Raw genomic sequence first — 12,364 nt, 5'->3', positions numbered from 1 at the left:
ATTCGGAATGCAAAAATTCCCAGATTACACGAATCATGTCCAGGAATCGTTAATGGTTTCGCATTCTTACCATAAAGAGAGCGATTGATTTTACATACTAAGAATTGACAAGAAGGAAGCACGTTTATATGATAAAATGTGTAGTAATACGATTAGATCAAGGACGTTATGAGGAGTTATAAATTTGAATAATATAGTAGGATAGATAGGTTGAATGGATCAAAAATGCAAAATCAATCAAACGATATAATATTAAATGTCAATTTTATAAGCGTTATGTATGAATGTTGTTGGCTGGGATATTCTTACTTTTCTTTATTTCAAAGATGAAAGCAAACTAAACTTTCCTTTCTCAGCCATCCTTCTGCATTATTATCTGTATTATAAAGTGGGGTGAGGAAAACTTTCTCTTTAGTCATGAAAAAAAAAAAAAATTCTTGAGCATACTCATAATGTCTTTCAAATAGTCTATAGGTTCAAAAAAAAAAAAAAAAGGTCCTCGATATACATAGATCCCAACAATTGTTGTTTCTAAGTTCCCATCCTGAATGGGAACTTAGAAGCCTCATTATCAGTGAGGGAACTTCTACCTCACTGATAATGAGGTAGAAGCTATTAGTGAATCAAGGGTTTCAGGCGAGACGCTGCGGCAGATCGGTGCTGCCACAAGATGACAGCACTGATCTGCCGTCTTTTCATTTCAGACCCTAACAGGTTTGAAATGGTTTGAGTTTTTCGGTCGAACTCGGGAATAGCTGAAGAAAGAGTTTCTTTAGTTGTCGGTCTGTCGCTATTTTCCTTTTCTTAGTTAATGATTAAGTATAGGAAATATCGATTTAATGATTATTAAGAATTGTGCTCAATATTCTGAAGTTATTTAAACGTGATATGCGAACAACAGACGCATAAACATAGGAATATGTGGTTCGATGCCATGAATTTTGTTGAAATCATTCAGGAAAAATATCCGTTGGCAGTCTAGGAATTGTCCATCATTTGGTGACTACTGTTTTAATTTTATTATAATTAGTGAAATAAAGTATATTCCACTGCTGATTGTAATTTTTAAACAATTTGTCATTTCGAACAGGTGCGCCACCTATTCAACAAAGAAAACAACAACAAATATTATTTTTCTAATTTGCGAATAAATTGCAGTTTTTCTTTCTCCCTTTTTTTAACCTAATAAATTATTGTTTCCTTGAGCAAATTAATAACTGATTCGCTTTGTGAAATTTTGTACTACTTCCGAGGTATAATCTCCGGTTTGCTTTATCGAAAAAATACGACTCGTCTCTTTCAACTGTAGTACTATTTTGTTATCGACCTGTGGTAGGGTGTTTCTATTTCACGTTGGTTTGAATGGTTCGTTGAACATCAATAACAGACATTAACGATGAAAACGAGAATCACACTGTGAACATTTTATCATAAAGACAGGCCAATGTGCACAATCTTAATGAGCAAGTAGATGAAATATTGTTCTACTTTATAAACGCCACGTTGGGAAAATCCTCGCATAAAATGGCAATATAAACTGAGTTTATATAATTCATGTAATAAATTTTTACATGAATTTAAGTGATTTTATTTTGGGAATCCCGTGAGCTTAGTGGGACAATTAAAGACGAGTCCCACTGTTTTTTTTAACTCTCCTGCTCCTTTCTCGAGAAACTCAAGACTCAAGAAAGGAACTCTGAAAACTTGTTACGATGTAGACGAAAAATCGTAGTTGCGCTACTAGGCTTCAACCTCATAGAACTGGAGAATGTTGGATGTATACTTTATTGTTTGCTTAACAAAGTCATTATAGTTTATATGATTTTTTTTTTTTTTTTGTTAACTATTTGTTCCTCTTCTGCAGGTTTTTGATCAATGCTGCAGCGGCACATTCAACTGTAAAGAGTTCAGACAGCGCCGCATGGTAAGTGCCTTGATTCATTCATTTGAATATAGTTAATTATGAACTATCGGGCTGACTGAAAAAACGGTAATCCCCCCCCCCCCATCTGCTGGTTCGCTTTCCGCGGTCAATCCCGGTCCGAAAATATTAAATTCTGAGTAGTGTGTGATAAAATCTCACACCGTCCCGCCCGGTGGATACGCTGGACAATCTTTCCTTTGTTTCCACAGTATCCACGCTGTATACGCTGCGCCCCCCGTTAGCTACACGGTGCGCATATAGTTGTGCGTATTGTGGTCACAATGGTGAGTAACCATTATACTGATGACCAGTATAATGATAACTCGACAGCAGAAAGCATATTGTCTTTTTGCAGTTTCCTGCATCCAGAAATGTGATCGTGGTTCAGATACACTTCGAAGAGAATTTAATATGGAGCGGTTTACAAAAAACTTTTGCTTTTGCAAGATAAAAAAAACAAAACAAATGGATAATACAGGAATTGAGAAATATAGGAATAGCGCATGCAAAATATTTAAAAAGAGAATTAATGTGGAATAATTCATGATATTCATGTAGAAGAAAATAATTCTGATATCAGTTTATGAAATAAAAAAAAAATAGTTTTGCAGTGTCAGGATGTAATGAATTATTATTTTATTTTATTATTGTTTGTTCTGCATTTTAAAGACCAAACATGTAACTTTTTCAAGTCACTTCAGGCCTCTAATAAGCAGGAAAGAGTCTTACACTTAGCTATGAAATTCATTTCCCACCTAAAGACAATACCAAACATCGATGCCCACGGCGGGATTCGAACCCGCGACCTGTTGGAGGGCAGATACGTTGCCCAAGAACAGGCTTGATGGTTGAGCAATTTACCAACATCATATATATATATATTTTTTATTTATTTATTTATTTATTTATTATTTTTTTTTTTAGTGATACTGAGCAGCAATAACTGTATATTCAAAACACTTCATCTGCTCCTTAACTTGTCAGGTTCACTGACTTGTAATGGCCAAATAACTTACTTTCTTAAAACCCTAATTAATGTTCTAATAGAGTGGATAATCCTAGTGGCCAATCTCTCACTGGTCTAATGAGAGAACCTACTAAAAGTACTTTTAAGGACATAAATGATTTATTGGAGTCTGCTTATGACATGTTGGCATCGATGATGGGCCATGAAACGGTGGAAGAGTTTTCCAAGAAGTAGGGTTTTTCTTAAGTTGAATCTGGCGAATATTTCTATTACGCTGACCCGATGTGGATAGCAAGCAAATTCTATCCGGCAACGACTGCTCTAATAAAAAGAGCTGTTGGTTAAACTTCAATATCTTAATAATATTCAAATAGACTGCAAGCGAAACCTTTAATATCGCGATAAATTATATAGTGTAGCTTCTTTTTTTTTTTGCAGGGTCTTCTGTGTGCTGTAAGATTGGCCTTGGTAAGTAGAATTATTTAATTGAAATCACTGCAGAAGTTAAAATATAGTTTGAATAAAATAAGCTTAGTCTTAAGGTTAATACTACCTTAAGTAATACTTCAGTTTTAAGTAATTATCGGGGAAGTGATATGATATAATAGGAAACAGAAAGAAACCAGTAATGTATTAGTCACATTTATGTACTATTTACAGCTCTGAAACAATTTGTATATCTATAAACACTAAAAGTTCATGTTTAAAGTGGAAGATAAGCAGAGGAAACTTGGAATATGTGCGGTAAAATGAAATATGTTCATAGCAAACATATAATTTTAAAATTTTATTATATGAAATTTCATGAATGTGAAAAAAAAAAAAGTCAAACAGCAGAACATCATTAACTGGATTTTATTGTGTGCTAAAAGAGTAGAGTGTCAAGACGATAAACTTTGCGAAACAGCGTATTTCGTTGAGTAGCATACAAGCACGAAAAGCGAGTTTCTCCGAGATTGCTCATGAATTATTTCAGCTTGATTTATACTGCGCATACAGTCGTGACTAGTAATAAATACCACAGAAATTTGTTTGGGATCTCACGGGAATGCATTAGGCATTTGAAAGCAAGGCGGCACCGTATAGAATTCACTAAGCACGTTATTTGAATGAAATGAAAAATCTGATAAAACAAATACTGTATAATACTTACCTGAGCTTGGTAAGTGCAAAACTGAGTACGTGTACCACGCCCTGATCCTTATCGTATAAACTAGCAAATGAACAAACCTGGCCTGTTGGTTGTCTGGACAAAACACACACACACACAAAAAAAAAACAGTATTTTTCTGTGTTTCCTTAGCATTGGTTCATGTTCTTGTATATTTCTCAGTATCAGACTTCGGCGAAGACTTTATCCATTTGTCCATTGGAGGCCCACAAATAACAATACAAGTCTTTCCAAGCAACTGAATTACGGAGGCTCATCCAAAACAAAATCATCGTAAACCAATATCCAAAATAGTATACACATGCAGAAACTTGTTATCTTCTTTGCATCCTTGTTGTTGTAAGGACAACTGCAAGAATGCAAAGATTTATCGGGAAAATACTGGAGGAGGAGTCTATTATGAATGGAGATATCAATACTTAGTCCGGTTTCAGTTATTATTTTACTTGATATTCTCAGTGGTGAACGACGCCATCATGTATCAAATACACTGAAATATAATTTAAAAAGATTAATCCGTAATGTAAAACAGGTGCCTGTCGTCTGTGCTATTAGCATATACACAGTTCAGTAATACTTAGTATAAATTAATTTTTTGTAGCATCAATCACAGAGATTAGCTCCTGTTATATCATATGGGTAAAATTAAGGCCGTTTAGAAGTAAAATCCACTAGAAATATTTTTAAGGGGGGGAGGGGGAACAGCCTTATTACTAAAATAGAATACAAACCCTAGGGAACCAACGGATTTTTTATGAAAGAGATTTCGTGAATTGCAATACATTGTGTGATGGTAATCCATTGAGGCTACTAGAATAAATAAGCTTTAGTGCGGTGGATAAATCACGTAATATGTAATCCAAAAAAAAAATAATAATAAAATTACTAGGGTATTAAAATAGAGTTGAATTGATTAAACGAGATGTAGAGATACCGTTTTATATATCACATTGCACGATGGTTTGAAATGTGGAACATCTCTGATTGCTTACTTATGTCTTTAATTTTAGATAATTTTATTGCACATGAAGTAAATGTAGTGAAATGGCAATCCCTAGGAATGTTTGGTAAGAAAATAAAGAATCAAAAGATTTATTTTTTTTTCATCTGCCAGTAATATGTTTCGTCGAGAGGAGAAGCAAAAATCTCTTTCCAAATTCTTTTGGAACTTGTTAATTCCGGTTTGGTTCAAAGTCCCCTAAAATTGTTTCTAGCATCTTTGACGAGATTTAAACTTAGTGTTTTATTTTGTTTATTTATTTTTTTAAAGCATGCATATCTTTAACCTCAGAAGTTTCTTTATGTAACTTCCACCCACGAAAGAGTATAAACTTACAGTACATTAGTACTGGGTAGTCTAAGGCTAAGGATTTTTTAAATTTTTATTAATTTTGTACATTTTTTTTCCTTTTATTTATTTACATAATCCGAAAAAACTGAACCAGAGATCAAATATGGAACTTTTCAACCACTTCATAACCCCAAATAAGCGGGCGGAAATATCACATCGGACAATGAAATTCATCTTCCCTTAAGGCAATCGACAACATCCGTGGCCACAAAGAGATTTCGAATTCTGATCAGGTTGGTTTGAGAGTGGATACACTAACCCACTCGACTCGGCTAACCAGACCGCCAAATTTCTCCAAAAAGAGTGAAAATGATGCAACTTATATTAAAGGGATACTTAATACCAAGAAGATTTGCATATCTAGAGAATATCTACAAACATATTTCTCATGCTCTGCCATAAACTAACATTGAAAATAACTTTTCTAATAACTTCTTCTCAATCAAACCGTGGTTTCCTATGACAGTAAGAAAGCTTAACATTAGAAAGTTTAACAAATAAATACCTGTTAAAGATGCCAAGCTATTTTAAACTGGTTTTACTCCATTTCCCAGGTAAGCAAACAGACAAATAAGTCAAGTTTGCGCCTGCACGTACTGTGAGTCTAACTGACCCACAAGGTAGTGCAAGTCTATGCAACTAGTGGTAAAGGTGGAATAAGCTCTGATCACTATTCTTAATATTTATCCTTAATGCAAAGCTCATCTCCTGGAGGAGATGTATGAGGCTATGCATTAAAGGCAAGGGGCCACTACCTGGATCGGTTTTGACCTTTATTGAGGCCTCATCAGTGGGAGCCAAGCTTAGAAATACCAAGATTTTAGTAATACAGAGCTTATGAGTATTTTACCAAAACAAGTTACCAAAAGGTGCTTTGACCTTATTAAATAAAAATCTCAGGATGAGAGATAGATGTAGGAAGGTTTTTACCTTGGGTATAATATATGTTAAAGATGTTAAAATCCAGGTTTAAAATAGCTTGGAATCTTTAACATATATTATATCCTAGGTAAATAAATACCTGTCAAATTTCACATGTATTTATTTGTGGCATGATTGTTTCTCTCACTGGCGGTTGCATATTGAATGCCCTTCTAGGTCAGTAAGAAAGCAAATTTGTACATTTATATGTGCGTAAAGGTTTTAAAATCACATTGATTCATGCATTACATTGTCATAGCATTCTGTATAATTGCGAGAATTCACTTACTGACACTAATTTATATACTACCACTATTTCATTTATTTGTGGTTCTTGCAGGAGAAGTGTTCTCAAAACAGGACGAAGAACAGGTTTTAAGTTCTGCTCTCTACTAGCACAATAATAAAACAACCGCATTTATTCGTAAAAATTTTCGGAATGGATAAAGGCGTTATCGGATTTTTTTTTTTTTTCAGCGAAATTTCATTATGCTAGACATTGGTTCATTTATATTTTCTTTCTGTACTTTTGTTAACTGCTTGTTTTGCATTTTCTAGCAACAAATCAACCAGACTGAGACTTCATCAGGTAATAATTCAACCGATGATCATTCGAATGAGAGTCTTCAAGGTGCATTGGACAGTTGCAGTAATAGCGGAGATCAGGTAAAATTTAGACATATAATTTAGAAATAACACACACACACACACACACACACACATCGTTCTTATTAATAGCAACTTTCCTTTTCATTTTGTAGCCAGCACCTCCACCTTCTTCTCCAGGACGTTCTCTGAGCATGGTAAGTATTCGTATTTTTGTTTTAATAAGCAAGGACTATAGTCGATCGGTTCAATTAGACATAGATCTTTCTCATTAGGCAATAATCTACAGCGTTTACTCTTGTTTTGCGATTAACGACCCTAACGATAACGTGATGATTTGTTCCTAATGCTTCTCATCTCATCAGAATACAACATGCGCTTAATTCGGAATAGGGATAGCTTGTTGTTCCCAAAAATGCTAATAAATGAAACGAGTGTTATACTTCGACACTTCGTACAGTCGAAAGCGCCCACCAATTTCTTTGTTTGATCGTTAAGGAAATGGTTGAAAGTGAAGAATCATATAATCACAGCAGAATACGGTAAAACGTTGTTAACTGTTGCCAAACTGGAGACATCTTACAGTAATGAGTTTGGCATACTATTATTATTATTATTATTGAAGTTACGTCGATTTTGGGGAGCCAGAAAGAGGTCATATTATTTTAACTGCATTCAAGTTCTAACAAAAACATTTAACTATCTGAAATGTGTGACTGATTCTTAGTAATCTCCAAATTATGCAAAATACAGTGTGCTACTTATAGTCGTTCACGATGTTCCAACGATGTTCACGATGAATATTTGGTGTATAGGTGTTGATGCATCAATGTGGAAAACCGCAGCCAAATATTCAATTGTAGCTTACTGAATCCGATTTGTTCAACTCCATAAACCAAAGTCTGCTAACCATTGGGTTTAACTATATATCTGCAGTGAATATCGAGTTAATCATTTAGCTTTACAGTTTAGCGTGAAAATAAACATCACAAACAATAGGCAGGATAGATCACTTTGTCCACTCCCTGATTTATTCAGATGCGCTACTGTATAAAATAAATTTTTAATGCTAAATTATCCTAAATAAATGAAAACTAAAAAAAAAAAAAGAAAAAGACTTATGTACTTCGCTTCCACTGAAAACCAAAATCGTGATGTGGGAATGAGTAGCACAGAAAGAATAAACAGTACTTTTTAATTAAATTACTTTATGTACCAAAAAGGTTCTTACAAGTATGTATTTTTTTCTTTTTTTCAGAGGACCATCCACTGCGTAAAGAGGGAATTAATCAATGTAAGTGATCATGGAAAAACTGTTCTTTTTCGATTCACTGGTTAGAAATGCGTATTATTGTGTGTGCGTGTATATTTCTATACACAGATAGAATTATAATCTTTTTCAATAATTTAAATATTTGCATTGGTGATGTAGCAAGTCATTTTCCGTTCACCGTTTAGCTATCTAAATAAGAAAGCGTGCAATCTCCAGTTACAGAAAAATCAAAGAAATGTCGCATGTTTATTAGTCGACACGGTTCGATATGCGCTCATGACTAATCCTTTGCTCTTCACATTTAAATTCTTATCGAACTTTATTCAGGCAGGTGATTGGAGAGTCATGAAGCTAACGAATGCCTTCTTAGCATCGTGGTAACTTTGCTACGCTAATGGATTTGCAGAAGAAAGAACATTCTGGGTGTGATTGTAATTGGATATCCTGTTCTCGGGTACAAACATGGAAGTTTTTCAAATCATTTCAGGCTTTCAAGCAGAAATTTCAATGTAGTTTCATTTAAAATCATTTTACCGAGAACAATTCGTTCTATGACAGCGTTAATGGAACAGCTGAAATGGCGTCCTCTAGAAAACAGGGACCATAATTTACCCAATGGGATAATGCATTCCTGGTCATTAGTCATTTACGTTTCAAGTCATACAGAAAACGACGATATGATAAAGATTATTACATATGACGGCAAGAAGAAACGAATACATATGAAAACTTACTGGGCATTCTATACGTTTTGCCATAGAGTCATCTTGTACTGCCCAAACAGGTGTTTGTCATGGCGCTACCAAGGACTTATGCACCCACACGAAAGCTAGACAATTTGCTGAACATAATGGAGTAACTATTATGTGGGGATATATTGTGGGGATCAGAGAGCTTCGAGGATTCAGTGAAATCGCGGGGATCATGCTCCTTTCAAAAACTCAAAAGAATATATTTTAAAATCATCTCTCTCTCTCCCATCATCCCTAGCAGTTGTATTTTGCAATTGCTTGGACTTATGATATAGTTAATTATTATTATTATTACTATTATTTATTTATTTAATATTACTGTCAATTCGAGAACAGAAAAAGGCAACTGCCACACTCGCCTGTCCCTTAGATAATATTTTGCCATAGAAATAATTATCGTACATCCTTTCTTATCCAAATTCTAACAATCAAATCAACCAATTGTGATTCTTAATGCAGCATCTCTCGTTATAACGTCTTCGTACATACTACGGAAGAGAAACGAATTCATCCGTAGTATGTACGGATGAATTCGTACATACCATTCCGACATTTGTCTCAGTTACCGGTAATAACGCTTGTGAAAATCAAATTGTGGATTGTCAACAGCATTAGATATTTCTCCATCGTGCCAGGGATCGTTACTCTCTTGTACCGAAATAGGCCTAGAACACTGGCGTGTGTTGTTCTCCTTGTACCCAGGCTATAAGAAATGTCATGAATTGCAATACAGTTTTAAAAATTAAATTTTTAATAATGTTGCATGATTAGTACATTAGTTTAATAATATACGCTTAATATATAATTTCTTTAAAAAAAAAAAAAGAAAGAAAATAGTTTAATCGCGCTTTTTTTTTTTTTCATCTCTCGGCTTATCAAAACAGAAAATAATAAGCGATAAAGAGGCGCAGAAAAATATTTTTGAATTATTTTGTTTTCAAAGCCTCCCATGAACGAACGAACTTTGGTCGATCACGATCTAACAACCGATTTTTTTCTTTTTTCTTTCCCTTACAGCATTGCCGTTCAGAAGGTCGCGGGAAAGGACGAGATTCTTCGGACGATGACGATGACTAAGAGAGAGAGAGAGAGAGAGAGAGTAGAAAACAACTTTGCTTCTCAGCTGTTCAAGTTAACAACATGTCCTACTACAAATGAGTGGCTCATAAGTAACACATAGAAAATGCCTGTTATCAATTGAGTCAAAGTTCTGCTTCGCATCATTAGCTCTCTCGCTTTTCTTTTATTTCTTTGTGATGAAATATGTTTAGAATAATCATGCAACAAAACACTGTACGTGTTTTTCTCATTTATAGCTGTTTTATAAATGGATATATATTATAATGTCATAATAATAAACATCCTACCATGTGCTTGTAGTTGGAAAAAATAAAATAAAATAGATAATAAATAAATAAAAATAAAGTGTGTCTCAGAAACTTTTGTATTTTACATAAAATAATTTAAAAATCAAGTAATATAGAAGAAAAAAAAAATTCACCCACTACCCCTGGCGGGACTCGAACCCGCAATCCCCGGTTTAGGAGACCGATGCCTTATCCATTAGGCCACAGGGGCTACGTGCACGTGTCTTTCCATATCAGCTTTTACTTCCGAGTTCATAACTCTCTAGGACCGTTAAGAATATGATCATGAGTTGACCTTGACGGGATACAGCGACGCTGTGCAAAAAAGATAAATACGAATATAATTCACAGCTAAAAAAAGTTAATAAGTACAATTTAAACAATTAGTTGAAATAAATGAAAGAAATATTTAAATAAATTTGAACAGCCTCAAATTTTCTTTTACTGAACTATCATATCGTCAGAGGTTACAGATCTTATGGTCTGTAGCCTTTGAAAAAAAAAAAAAAAACTTTCAACGAATGGAGAAAATACTAATTTTTGTATTAAATTGATTCATTTCTAGAACACTGCATATGTTACTGTATTATTTGTATTATTACGTATTATATGCTTCCTCGATTAAAATAGTTTGCGGGTAAAACAGTTCATTGTCATAATTTCTGTTTGATAATTTTTCCATGAAGCTTTTTATAGGAGTCCTGCGAAAAATAAATATTTCAATGCGGATCCCGCACTCACAAAAAAAAAAAAAAAGTTTCAGAAACACCGATCTATAGAAGAGGTGCTCTGAAACAAAAATCGAACTTAGTTATTATTATATACTCTTTAACATTTCATCTGAATGATACATTATATAATACTTTCTATATTATAGCCGCAAAAGGCCATATTTAGTCTGACTGGAAAATTAATTTGATTGAATATCGAAAAGATAAGGGAAGGGGAGTTGGGAAAGGGAATTTAGCATTCTACTGTCGCAGTTTTAAAAGACATGCTGAGATTCATTAGGCAGATGTGCAGCTGAAAAATATTTTGTTTCATTTTCGAGACATTAAGAATCACAAGCACGTCACCAGATCTTGTAAAAGGAACGACATCTCTGGGGGAAAGAAAGTTATCAATTATGACAGAGAAGGTCACGCACGAACTGACTGTAACGGAGGTTGTCTTGGCGACATGCGAGGAAACACTTATGTCCGAAAGTAGTGCTGCTCAGCAGGAAACGAAATCTCGGTGAGACGAGAAGATTTTCAAAGAAGTTTCGCAATCTTGAAGCTAGTGGAAAGGTGTGTGTGTGGGGGGGGAAATATATTAATTTTATGGCTGCTGTGAGTGACTTGTACTAGTAATGCAACACCAGTCCGTACGTAAATTAAGTGATATATTTTAAATATAATTCCTGTCATTGGAATACATCTTAATTACACAAAATTAAATTTCTGTTTTTCCTACTTCGGTTTATGTATTTCAGTAACATTCTTTTCGCTTACCAACCTTTTAGGATCATGCCCCACCTCAACGCTTCGAAGATTTTGATGCCCCCCGCCTAGCATAATAGTCGGCCAAATTCTGAAAAAATATAATATAAATATGTACTTCAAATAAAAAAGTAACGTAGGTAAAACTGTTTTTAATTTGACTTTCTTCAATTAATATAAATTTTATATTACACTTTGTATATTATAAAACATAAATCGAACTGAACTCGGGAAAATAAAATCCAAGTTAATGCGATCCTTGAGCTTGATGTCTGCAGCAAAGAGTTTTTATTTGAGGTACTAATTTAGTCATTTTCAATCTCAAATCCCATGGTTTGTGATATCCAGATGATTTCTTTTTGTCAGTAGCAAGTCATTTATAGCGCTAAAGTCACATTCAAGCCATATGTGTTCGGAAAAATTTAGAGAAAAGGACAAAGCAAATAATTATTTTAAGTACTTGGTGGATTTCTGTTAAGGACAGGGACTAGTTATTACTAATATCATGTTCCAACATAAAAGTCACGTGGAGAAAAGACCAGTAATAAGAA

At 34.1% G+C, this 12,364-nt stretch overlaps 1 non-coding gene across 1 annotated transcript; it reads right to left on the bottom strand.

Moving 5' to 3' along the window:
* Positions 1 to 10,470: 10,470 nt before the first annotated feature.
* On the bottom strand, positions 10,471 to 10,543 carry TRNAR-CCU (transfer RNA arginine (anticodon CCU)). Its single transcript has one exon. It is a non-coding gene; the product is annotated as a tRNA-Arg (tRNA).
* Positions 10,544 to 12,364: the final 1,821 nt, after the last annotated feature.

This window comes from Typopeltis vanoorti, chromosome 3 (assembly GCF_054136105.1).
Source record: "Typopeltis vanoorti isolate ZY-2024b chromosome 3, IOZ_Tvanoo_1.0, whole genome shotgun sequence".
In the NCBI taxonomy this organism is placed as follows: domain Eukaryota; kingdom Metazoa; phylum Arthropoda; class Arachnida; order Uropygi; family Thelyphonidae; genus Typopeltis; species Typopeltis vanoorti.
This window is presented reverse-complemented; position numbering and strand designations above follow the sequence as displayed.